The following is a 13654-nucleotide window of genomic DNA, read 5'->3' on the forward strand; positions in this document are numbered from 1 at the left end:
TCCTGGCCCCCAGCCTTGGCTGCAAGGAATTTAGGTTTCTCCCTGTCCTTCACCCATGTCATGTTTTCTTTTAGGCCTTGTCTCTAAAATAGACATGAGAACTCCACTGATCGGTTTAGCATCCTCCATGCTTCTGAAAGCAAGATGGCAGAGGGAGAGCTTGGAAACAGGTGTGAGGAAGAGCAGGTTATGGGATGTAACAGAGGAACGGGGGGGATTTTTTTTAAAAAGCATGAAAATAGCAGTTTCCAGGATGAAGCCCTGGCTGGGATGATTTAATTGGGGATTGGTTCAGCTTTGAGCAGGGGGTTGGACTAGATGACCTCCTGAGGTCCCTTCCAACCCTGATATTCTATGATTCTATGATAAGCAAAGGGAATTCCCACAATTCCCCGACGGGGAGTGTTGTTATCGCACAAGGCGCTGTGACAACATCCCACAAGGTAGGGTGCTGGACAGTTGAATGGGGCACACCGGGATGCTTACCCATAGTGCAGCACGTCTTTTGCTGATATGTCTTTTGCAGTGCGGAGTCACTGGCAAAGGCAGATGAGTGTGCATACGTTCTAGTGACATTGAAACATGGGCAGCCGTATGCCAGCAAAAATGCTACCCTTAAAACCTTCTAGCATAGTTGTGATATAGATAAATCCTACGTTGGGGATTTATTCCAGTATCATGCCTTGATGGCCTTCCACAGATGTAGTTCCACCAGTACAAATGCCTAGCATAGACGAGGAAAGCTGTGATTCACACTGGTACAGCTTACCCCTGCTAGAAACCAGTTCCATTCCTGTCACTAGTTAGGCACCTCACTATGGTCTTGTGTGGACAAACATTCCTAACCAGGCCTTGTAACTGGTAAGGCCAGTCCTGTATCCCACAGCACGCAGGAGTGGGAATCTTCCTGTCCTTTCCTTTCACGAGTACCTTCCTGCTTAATAGTTAAGTCCAAAACAGACTGCAAAGAGTTACAAAGGGATCTCACAAAACTGGGTGACTGGGCAACAAAATGGCAGACGAAATTTAATGTTGATAAATGCAAAGTAGTGCACACAGGAAAAGATAATCCCAACTGTACATACAAAATGATGGGGTCTTAATTAGCTCTTACCACTCAAGAAAGAGTTTGGAGTCACTGTGGATAGTTCTCTGAAACATCCGCTCAATATGCAGCAGCAGTCAAAAACAAAACAAAACAAAAAAAACCCCTAATAGCATGTTAGAAACCATTAGGAAAAGAATGGATAATAAGACAGTAAATATAATGCCGCTATGTAAATTCATGGTATGTGCACACCTGGAATACTGCGTGCAGTTCTGGTTGCCCTATCTCAAAAAAAGCTACATTAGAAATGGAAAAAGTACAGGGAATTTCAACAAAAAATGATTTGGGGCCTGGAACAACTTCCATATGAGGCGAGATTAAAAAGACCAGGACTTTTCAGCTTGGAAAAGAGACGGCTAAGGAGGGAGGATATGACAGAGGTCTATACAGTCATGACTGGTGTGGAAAAAATGAATAAGGAAATGTTATTTACTCCTTCACATAACACAAGGACCAGTTAATAGGCAGCAGGTTTAAAACAAACAAAAGACACTACTTCGCACAATGCACAGTCAACCTCATTGCCAGGGGATGCTGTAAAGGCCAAAACTACAACTGGGTTCAAAAAAGAATTGGATAAGTTCAGGGAGAACAGGTCCATCAATGGCTTTGAGCCAAGATGCTCAGGGATGCAACCCCATGCTCTGGGTGTCCCTAAGTCTCTGACTACCAGAAGCTGGGACTGGATGACAGGGGATGGATCACTCAATAATTGCCCTGTTCTGTTCATTCCATCCGAAGCATCTGGCTTTGGCCACTGTCAGAAGACAGGATACTGGGCTAGATGGTCCATTGGTCTGACCCAGTATGGCCATTCTTATGTACTTGGATTAACTAGCAATGAGCACGTTTCAAATGATAAACTGGGCCCAGGTCTAATAAGCACCACAATTTTTTGATGTTTGCTTGGAGCTCATCCATCTGCAAAATTGGGTTGGTAAGTACAAGGGAAGGTCTTCCGCGGTGAGGTTGCTGATCTGATGAGGCCCACAAGGTCAAGAAGAAATTTGCCCCAGGGCCCAGCTGTGTAACCCCTCTGTGTATGACATGCAGCTTCACTGGGTGTTCCATGTGCAGAAGAAACCCCACAGGTCAGGCCCTTTGTGCTGTTGTAATCCTGAGCTCAGTTGGCCCAGAAGCAGCAGCAAGGCACACAAAGATGAAAAAATAATTTGAAGAGATTAAAGGTGGTTGATCCAGAAAGGGGTGATGTTCTTTGGGCTTGGCTACACTTGCGAGTTGCCGCGCAATAAAGGAGCCCCGGGCGCACTAGCTCACTCCCCACCCACACGGGCAAGGCGCGTCGAGCTCTCTGACTCCGCTGCTACAGCACGGCTGGTCTCCACCTCGGCCAGCGGAATAACGTTTGCTGCGCCCCCGCTGCAGCGCCTCGGCGCCAGTGTGGAGGTGTTGCATTACTGCGCTCTGACCAGCCTCCGGAAACGTCCCATAATCCCCTTCAGTCAAGTGGCCACTCTTCTCATTGTTTTTGAATTTCTGTAGGAATGTGGATATGCCCTTTGAAAGCTCCGTTTCTGACAGCCGGCATGCTTATCTGCTCCAAGACAAAGCAACCATTACTGTGGAATGCTGGGTGTGAAAGAGAGAGGCGGGGCGGGGTGGGAGTGTCTGCTGCTGTCCGAACTTACAAGACAGCATGCTGACATGCTCTCAGCCCCCCCAAAACCCACTCTCTCCCCCCCACATACACACAACACACTCCCTGTCACACTCCACCCCCCATTTGAAAAGCACGTTGCAGTCACTTGCATGCTGGGATAGCTGCCCATAATGCACCGCTCCCAATGCCGCGGCAAGTGCCACAAATATGGCCACGCCAGTGCCCTTGTAGCTGTCAGTGTGGACAGACTGCAGCGCTTTTCCTACTGCGCTCTCCAAAGGCTGGTTTAACTCAAAGCACTCTACAACTGCAAGTGTAGCCATGCCCTTTGTTTGCTTCTTTAGGATGTAAAAAGGAGGCCAGGGAATTGGTTTTAACTGAAAGTAAAAAAACAAATACATAAGAGGGTGTTGTTTACATTATCAACTTTGGTCTCCTCCCTTTCTTTTCTAGGAGGACTCTCTGTGCAACTGGAAAACTTAATTGGAGTTGACATCCGAGAAACTGTGTGGGTGAAACCTGATTAATTGAGCAGAAGTGATTTTTGATTCAGGCTGTTTACAGCTCTTGTTTTAGTTGACAATTAATGCAAATGCTTAGGATAAAAAAACCCTCTCTTTGTTAAAATGCAACAACCCCAGTGACATGCTTAGTAATCTGACAGTTCACATCCCTGAAACCTCCAATGAGTCCTTCACCAAAGCCAGAACTAACAAAATGTAACACTCCTTGATATTTCAAAAGGTAAATCCAAACAATTAAAAAACAAACCGAAACCGCTTTCCAGGCCTTCATGATACAGGGTACATGCAGGGACTGGACTAGATGACCTCTCGAGGTCCCTTCCAGTCCTATGACTCTATGATCATAAGGAAGCAAACAATAGGGCACAGATTCATTTCCACTGCTCATTTCCATCTTTCAAGTCACCTTTAACCAAATAGCTTCAGACTACAAATCAATCAATACAAGAAAGGATTCAGCCTGAAAGTGAAGACCATGTTTGAGAAGGGGGAGGGGAATGTTATTTTAGCTGAACAAGCCTGAGCATCGCTAGAAATGGCCCCCATTTTATTCAATGGGATCACTGCAAACCCCCGGTACCCCTCCCCAGTGAAAGGGTGGGAGCCTACTGTAATGATGCTGAGAGGCCACATGTGTTCACAGCTACAGTCAGTGGTTTCCTAGGTTGTGGTTTGTTTAATAGCAGCATAGGCCAGAGGAAACTGAATGCTCCCACTTACATTAGTGAAGGGAGGACGTGTTGTGTGTATTGGTTAGAGGACAAGGTGGGTAGCTAGGACTCTCTATTCCTATTCCAGTTTCTCCCAAGACTTGCTTTGTAACCTTAGCTAAATCACTTAGGGTCAGATCATGTTCGCAAGTGCAGTAAATGTCCCGGAAGTGCTTGTACAATCTGCACTGGGATGCCGTCCCTGTTTATCCTTGCTCAGGGACTCCAGATAACAGTTTCTCAGTTTCTTTTTCTAGTTGCATGCCCTGCAAATTCAACCTGGGATCTGGAAGTCAAGATGGGTTTTGCTGGCAATAAAGACGCTGCCATTGGAACCTTGTAAACCATACTGTAAGTTATGCAGGTTGGAGGGGGGATGGAGTCCAGCTCTTCCCCCAGCACTGTGCTGGCTCAGCCAAGTAGTAACAAGGTATTTTTGGCACTCCAGGCAATACCCAGGAATCTGCGCATGCATGGGGGCAGCTCCCCTCAGGAGGGAGGTCATAGTTTTACACACTTTTCTGACAACAACAGCACAGTAATCTCTCTCTGCCTCCGTTTCTCATCTTTTAAATGGAGAAAAAAATAAAAGAGAGTGATGTAAGGAGACTGCCATAGCGAATGTTTACAAGGCATCTCACCTCACCATCATGGGAGAATGATTATCCCCTACAGCTGAGCTCTGCTTGGCATGACAGAGTAGCAGGAGGGGCACACCAGAAAAACCCATTAATACAAAAGTTAGAGCAGCCTAGGGGCTTCTCTAACTTATGTCACTGGTCTAGGGTCCCTAAAAGACCTTACATAAGTGGAGCAAAGCTGGGGAAGTAGGGCAGCTAGCAAAGGAGCCAGCTCTGCTGGCTTTGCATGAATATAGAGTCCCTCTTCATTAAGGGAATTATCCACTGGACATTTGTAACCAGAATGGAACAAAAGGATTGGATTGTAAGGGAGAATGTGTCAATATAAGTGCAAAGTATTTGGTTCTGCAGTGATGCCAAGTAACAAGTTTCCTGTAAAGTACTTTAGGATTCTGGTAGGAAAGACACTGTAGTCAGGTCTGCACTAGAATCTTTTGCCAGTGCAGTAATGTTAGTTAGTTGGTGTGATTTTTTATTATTATTATTATTATTTTTTACATTTCCATACTGGCAACAGCCCTAGTGCTGACACAGTCGTACCAGCAATAAAAGTACTTTTGGCACGAAAGCATATTTTGCTCAGGGAACCAATACAAGCTACGCTGGCAAAAGCTCTTTTGCCAGCATAAGCTGCATCTACACTAGGATGCCAGTGGAGGGTTTGCCAGTGTAGCTATACTGAGAAACCTTTTCTAGTGAGACATGGCTGGTCTGCCTACTTATGTGACCCCCGTCACCACAGCACGAGGTGCCAAAGAAAAGTAAGCTACGGTTGGGCCCGGTTATCACTCACATCCTACAGTTCACTCCAAGTTTGCAGTTCAGGTTCAGAACAACTAGCAGAACCAAAAGACAGCATAATTCTTGAGCCAGAAGAGTACCCAGAAGTTACCTATTACAGAACTGGCCCAACAAAGAAAATAACAGAACGCCACAAGCCATCACCTTCAGCCCCCAACTCAAACCTCTCCAACGCATCATCAAGGATCTACAACCTATCCTGAAGGACGACCCATCACTCTCACAGATCTTGGGAGACAGGCCAGTCCTTGCCTACAGACAGCCCCCCAACCTGAAGCAAATACTCAACAGCAACCACACACCACACATCAGAACCACTAACCCAGGAACCTATTCTTGCAACAAAGCCCGTTGCCAACTGTGTCCACATATCTATTCCGGGGACACCATCATAGAGCCTAATCACATCAGCCACACTAACAGAGGCTCGTTCACCTGCACATCTACCAATGTGATATATGCCATCATGTGCCAGCAATGCCCCTCTGCCATGTACATTGGTCAAACTGGACAGTCTCTACGTAAAAGAATAAATGGACACAAATCAGATGTCAAGAATTATAACATTCAAAAACCAGTTGGAGAACACTTCAATCTCTTTGGTCACTTGATTATAGACCTAAAAGTTGCAATTCTTCAACAAAAAAAACTTCAAAAACAGACTCCAACGAGAGACCGCTAAATTGGAATTAATTTGCAAATTGGATACAATTAACTTAAGCTTGAATAGAGACCGGGAGTGGATGTGTCATTACAGAAAGTAAAACTATTTCCCCTTGTTTATTTCCCCCCCTACTGTTCCTCACACATTCTTGTCAACTGCTGGAAATGGCCCACCTTGATTATCACTACAAAAGGTTCCCCCCGCCGGTAACAGCTCACCTTTCCTGATCACTCTTGTTACAGTCTGTATGGTAACACCCATTGTTTCATGTTCTCTGTATATATTAAATCTCCCCACTGTATTTTCCACTGTATGCATCCAATGAAGTGAGCTGTAGCTCACGAAAGCTTATGCTGAAATAAATTTGTTAGTACTTGTGGCACCTTAGAGACTAACAAATTTATTTGAGCAAAAGCTTTCGTGAGCTACAGCTCACTTCATCGGATGCATACTGTGGACACTTAGTCCTCAGTGCCTGGGACTGAACTAGATGACCTCTCGAGGTCCTTTCCAGGCCTACATTCTTCGATCCTCCCTCTGCGGGGAGGATGATATAACAAACAGCATATGACAGATGTGTAGTCATGTTCCTTAATACACTGGCAGGCCCTCAGGTACTACGGTGTTGAGTGTGGTATAAAAGCCTATATAGAATAGAAGAGAAATTGTGCTCAAAAGTGCGTGTGCACTCAGAGTTGCAGATACACAAATGGAGGGCAGGTAGGGTCCCTTTTGAAAATGTGTCCCTACGTTGTGTGACAAAGTTCCTCCTCTACCTTGGTGGGTCTTGCGCTTATTGGCGGATTTGCTCGCCTTGGAGCTTCACAGCAGCCCTCAGTTTGGCCGTTTTCGTGAACCCACAGTCCCGGACACTCCTCCTGTGTCTGACCAGGAGTTGGGAGGTTTGGGGGGAACCCAGGCCCGCCGTCTACTCCAGGTTCCAGCCCAGGGCCCTGTGGAATGCAGCTGTCTAGAGTGCCTCCTGGAACAGCTGTGTGACAGCTACAACGCCCTGGGCTACTTCCCCATGGCCTCCTCCCAACCCCTTCTTTATCCTCACCATAGGACCTTCCTCTTGGTGTCTGATAATGCTTGTACTCCTCAGCCCTCCAACAGTCCGCGTTCTCACTCTCAGCTCCTAGCACCTCTTGCTCCCAGCTCCTTACCCGCGCACCACAAACTGAAGTGAGCTCCTTTTTAAACCCAGGTGCCCTGATTAGCCAGCCTTAATTGATTCTAGCCGCTTCTTGACTGGCTGCAGGTGTTCTAATCAGCCTGTCTGTCTTAATTGTCTCCAGCAGGTTCCTGATTATTCTGGAACCTTCCCTGTTACCTTACCCAGAGAAAAGGGACCTACCTAACCTGGGGCTAATATACCTGCCTTCTATTACTCTCCTGTAGCCATCTGGCCCAACCCTGTCACAGTTGGCATAGGTATAAACAAGGAGAGAATATGGCCAGCAGGTTCTCTGTTCTTGGTGAAGCTGCAGACACTAGGATGAACCCAGTTTGTGTCAGAGACTGAGCCGTGGGTAATCAGGCCTAATGGTCAAAGCAGGAGCTGGGAAGGGGATCCAATTTCAGGGCCAGGGCTGAAGTCAAGAAGCAGTAGCCACAACCCAGGAATCAGTAGCAAAGGATTAGAAACCAGTAGGCACACCAAAGGTCAGACCTGGAGTCAAGAACTGGAGTCGGGGAGAGGAAGCCAGAGCCAGGAGCAAGTTGGGGTAGCAAAGACTTACAGGAGGAAGGCTGGGACAGGACTAGGAGCAGGGCTGGAGCCAGGTGAGGAGCAGCAGGCACAGGGAGGATCTCAGCCGTGAGGATGAACACGTTGAGCAGCTAGAGAGAGCTGCTGCTGAGCTAAAAGCCAGCCAGCTGCCCTCCCTAACTAATCAGGTGGTGCAGTCAGTCAGGGAGCCTGCTGTAGCCCAGCTGCGCTTGTTGGGTTGCCAGGAGAGTGACTGTTGCAGGGCCTGATCCCTGACAGTTTGATTCAGATCCCAGGGAATCCGTGCAGGATGAGCGGATAGAACAATACATCTTTCAAGCTGCGAACAGAGCACATCGGATTTGAGTGAGTGGGCATGGAAGGTGCTCAGTACCTCTGTGGATCAGGCCCAGTATTTGCAAATTAAGGAGGTTTGACTCGTTCACATGAGATGTGAATAACAGTTTATCACCCTCCTCTTTATAACAACTTTTTAGTACTTGAAGACTGTTATCAGGTCCCCCCTCAGTCTTCTCTTCTCCAGACTAAGCAAAACCATTTTTAAATGTTTCCTTGTAGGTCACATTTTCTAGACCTTTGATCATTTCCATTGCTCTTCTCTGGACGTTTTCCAGTTTATCCACATCTTTCCCAAAGTGTGATGCTCAGACCTGGACGCACTACTCCAGTTGAGGCCTTATCAGCGCAGAGTAGAGCGGAAGAATTACTTCGTGTGTCTTGCACACAATACTCTGGCTAATACAGCCCAGAATGATGTTTCCTCTTTTTTTGGAAAAGTGTTTGTTACTTTGTTGACTCATATTTAGTTTGTGATCTACTTTTCTGCAGACTCCTTCCTAGCCAGTCAGTTCCCATTTTGTATTTGTGCAATTGCTTGTGCCTTCCGAAGTGGAGTACTTTACATTTGTCCTTATTCAATTTCATCCTATTTATTTCAGACGACTTCTCCAGTTTGCCAAGATCATTTTGAATTCTAATCCTGGCTCCAAAGCGCTTGCAAGCCCTCCCAGCTCAGTATCATCTGCAAACTTGACAAGTGTACTACCTCCACCATGATCCAAATCATTTCTGCAGATATTGAATAGAACCAGACCCAGGACAGATCCCTGCGGGACCCACTCGATATGACCTTCCAGCTTGACTGGGAATGACTGATAACTACTCTCGAGTATAGTTTTCCAACCAGCTATGCACCCACCTTAGAATATGTTTGCCTAGGCTATACTTCTCTAGTTTCCTTTTGAGAAGGTCATGTGAGACAGTATCACAAGCCTTACTAAAGTAGAGACATATCTCATCTACTGCTTCCCGTACTATCCACAAGGTTTGTTTCCTGTCAAAAGACGGATATTATGCACAGAAGCCAGCTTCTAATTTTCCCTGAGGTGCTCAACCACCGCTTAGCCCCACAGGCTGTGCCCCCTCTCCACCTCTTCCCCTAAGTCCCCACCTCTGCCCCACCTCCACTCTACCGCTTCCCTCAAGGCCCCACCCCGCCTCTTCCCACTCCTGCTGCACTCCCACCCTGCCTTTTTCTGCCCCCTCCCCCAAGCGCGCCCTGTCCCTGCTCCTCCCCCTTCCTCCCAGCCCCTCCTTCACGCTGCAGAACAGCTGATCCGCAGCCTTCAGGAGGCACTGGGAGGGAGGGAAGGAGTGGATTGGTGGAGGCCCCAGGCGGGATTGGGGGAAAGGAAAGGAGCTTGGCTGCCAATTTTTTCTCCATGGGTGCTCCAGCCCTGGAACACCTACAGAGTCAGTGCCTATATTAGGTTGCTTTGACAGGATTTGTTCTTGACTAATCCATGTTGACTGTTACTTATCACCTTCTTTTTTCCTAGGTGCTTACAAATGGATTTTTTGATTATTTGCTCAATTCTTTCTGGGTACCACAGTTAAGCTGGCTGGTCTATAATCCCCTGGGTTGTCCTTATTTCCCATTTTTATAGCTAGGATAATATATTTGCCTTTTTCTAGTCCTCTGGAATCTCTCCTGTCCTCCACAACCTCTCACAGATCATCGCTAATGCCTCAGAGATGTCGTCAGCCCGTTTATTAAGTATTCTAGGATGTATTTTGTCAGGCCCTGCCAACCTGAAGACATCTAAGATCTGATCTACTCTAAAAAGTTCGGTTGGCCCAGTTATGTCGCTCAGGGATGTGAAAAATCCACACCTGTAAATCATGTAGTTAAGCTGAACTAATACCTGGTATAGATAGCACTGGGTTGACAGAGGAATTCAACCTAGTTCCTGGCTCTTGGGAAGGTGGATTACCTACACTGACGGGAGAACCGCTGTAGCGTTTCAAGTGCTAACCTTTTTTGATGAAAACTGAAACAAAAAAAGGCAGTTAACGCTTCTGCCATTGCTACATTTTCTGTGATTGTCTTTCCCTCCTCATTGAGCAATGGGCCTTGGTCTTGGTCTTCCTTTTTGTTTCTTAGGTATTTGGAAAATGTTTTCTTGTTACACTTTGTCCCTCGCTAATTTAATCTCATTTTGTGCTTTGGCCTTTCTAATCTTGTCCCTACACACTTCTGTTGTTTTTTTATATTCATCCTGTGTAATTTGACCTAGTTTCCATTTTTTGTATGACTTATTTTTTTGCATTTCAGGTCCTTCCAGATCTCCTGGTTAAGCCAGTGTGCTCTCTTATCATACTTTCTATCTCTTCTACACACTGGGATAGTTTGCTCTTGAAACATGTACGGTGGAATGTCTTGTTTTGTTTTTAAAAATAGGGATATACCTGTTGCTATGCGTTTATATTAGAGAAGGCAGGGTCACAGAAATCTCCAATGCACTTGGAGTGAAATGTGGTGAGACTTGATGAGGCAGAGAGGCCCCACACTGGCAACAAGTGGGTCAAGGAGGCAGACAGGCTCTCCTCTGGCAATGAAAGGGTTAGGGAAAGCCTGTGGACCCAGCTGGCCCCACTTCGCTACACATGCAGCCAATGGTGGGCATGGAGAGGGGAGATTAAAGGAGAGGGCCTCGCCCAGTTGAGTGCTGACCAGGATGGAGGACAGAGCTTAGCTTCTCTTGGTGGGAGAGAAGCCTGGTTATAGACCTGCGACTGAGCTTTCTTGCCAAACCAGATCAGCCTCCCTGGAAAGAACAACCGGATGATGGGAAGGGAATTGGTGGAAGCACAGACTATTTGGGAGACCAGCCCTGAATACAAGGGTGGGACTCCAGTCATGCTGTCTGGAGTGGCTCACAACCAGGAGTGCCAACCTCAGGGCAGACACCCCAAATGAGTGGTATATTCTGTAATGAGATTTCACCAACCCCGTACCAAGTGTCAACTCCTAAAGTACTAGAACAGTCTTACCATGGAGTCACAGAGGGTCCCTTTGAGCTCTCCAGCCTGTCTTGCCACCCTGGCTACTTGGTCTTAGTGACAGATGGTCCCTTACACCAACAATCACGGCAATATTCAGGTTACTCTCAGTCCCAAAGGACCAGTCACTTACTCCAGATCAGCTGTACTCAGATCTCAAACCGAAGACAATGCTTGTAGCCAATCCTGTAACAAACTAACTAAGGGTTTATTAAGGGGGCAGAGGGGGAAGAAATGAGAGTGATTTACAAGGTTAAAATAGGAAACACACACACACACACAAATGAGTTACAGTCTTAGAGTTAAAAAGGTAATAGAAGTGTCTCTAATAAGCAGCTCTACATACCCTTTAGGGCTGACTCAGGCCAAGCAGCATGGGGATCTCTTGCTTTTGTTTAGGAATCTTTGCCCCTCAGAGTCCAGACAGTGGAAAGAACCCAGTTTCTCCTTGCCAGGGATTTTATCCCCTTCACCCCAGAATCCAAGGTGATGGGATGAGTTCATGCACAGGTCTCCCCTTCCCAGAGGGAGTGAGGAATGCAATCAACAGGGTCTCTGTCCTTTGATGCTACACAATGCCTCATTTGCCTTCAGTGGACCATGTAGTGTGCAGGAGGAGCACTTTACCTTATTTAATGCTTCTTTTCCTGGTTGGTGAGTGACACAGTTAGAGGTTTACAATGCAAACACTCCATATAACCATATAACATGGAATACAGATGTTATAAAGTAGGATTAATACATGCAGCATCCTACAAGCAGTTCATAAAGTCTAAACATTAAAAACATGCTTATAACACTAATATCTGTTTTAACCATGCTAATCTACAGGTGACTCGTTTCCAGCTATGCATTTGTCAGAGTTCAGCAAGGTCTGGGGCTTTTGGCATGAGCTGGCACCTGGTCTGCCCATGTCGCAGCCTTACTGAAGGTTTGTGGGACGATCCCAATTTTGAACAACTATTTTTGTTTCTGATTAACGTTGAACCTTAACTGCCCTGAAAGGGATAGGACTGAAGGTTGCTCTGGCCAGAGGGACCTTACTGGGACAGAGACCTGCAGCTGGGTGAGTTGTGTTCTGAAGAGCCACAAGATGACACCACCAGGCAACCCACTCTCCTGCACAGACTAGCTTTGCTCTTATTGTTGAGAGTTTCATTGGGCCAGAGGAGCGACGCTTTCAACCACAGTCTTCAACCCAGAGCTTTAAACGGTCCTTTAGTTAGATACCCTTGGCCCAGGCCATAGAGTGCTTTGAAGATAAGGACTGCGACCTTGAACTTGATTTAAAATTCTATGGGAAGCCAGTGCCGAGAGGAGGACAGGTAAAATGTGTTTGCAATTGCCTTTGTTACTGAGGAGATGCATGGCCCCACAACCAAGGGGTCTAGTGGGGGAGGGGAAGTTTCCCATCACTGCTTTCTGGGGGGCGTCCCTCCCAGAAGGACTGAAACCGTTTCAGCACCTTCCCCTGGACCCTGCCACCTCTTGGGCGAACCAGCAGACGCTCCTGGCCCACGGTATGGATCACTGCAGAGAGGCCCAGGGGGCTGAGACCGGATGGCTGCCCCTCTCCCCACTGACCGGAGGAGCTCAGCCATCAGGGCCATGAAACCAGCTCCAGTTCCGTGTCTGGGCCCGAAGCCAGGTGGGCCGGGTCCCGCCTGCTGGCTGCAGTTAGAGGAGCCTGGAGCTGGCCTTTGGCTGGCTTCTCTCTGAGCTTGCCCAGGAACGGGAGGTCTGACGCCGGGAGAGCTGGCCAGGCCTGACGTGCCCAGGGTGGTGTTGGAATTATAGGATACCACCATGACACCAATTTAACAGTAAATTCCTTTATTAAATTCGAAGGCAGAATGGTATTTGTGCAGCCACTGCAAACGTGCGGTGAATGCCTATGCAATTATTACAGGCCTAGCCCCAGGATGCTCAAACCCATGTTGACTGGTTCCAACAGGACCGGCAGTCACGAGTAACGAAGCCTCTAAGAGTCCACCCTTTTGTACCTTATTCATCGGGACCTACGTGAGCATGGTCACTACTTCTTGAGTCCTTTTCGTTGCTAAAACTCGTCCGAACCATTCTTGATAATGGAGGTCTCTTCTTCCAAGACTTCCTTCCAATCTTATCAGCCACATTCCAGGTCCAGTGTTTCCAATCAAGGGCTCTGCAATGATCATACACCCTTACCCCACCACCTAGACACCCAAGAACTGCCCAGGGGAAACCGAGGCACCCCCACACCACTCGGAGGAAACATCAAAAACAGTCCCACTTCGTCACACATACCACCTTTCAAGGCCTTCCCACCACCACTAAGAACCTGCACTTTGCACAGACTGCAACACATATGTATATACCTTTTAGACAAGCTAATTTAACCCTTTGTCTCTACCTAATCCCACATGTGGGTTTCTTCTTCAGTGTTGGTCTGACTATTGCATGCAAGGGCTAAGGTTTCCAAATGTGCATACAAATATTTGTATGTGCAAAGCTGGCAAAGTGTCCTTATTT

Source organism: Caretta caretta, chromosome 1, assembly GCF_965140235.1.
Source record: "Caretta caretta isolate rCarCar2 chromosome 1, rCarCar1.hap1, whole genome shotgun sequence".
NCBI lineage: Eukaryota > Metazoa > Chordata > Testudines > Cheloniidae > Caretta > Caretta caretta.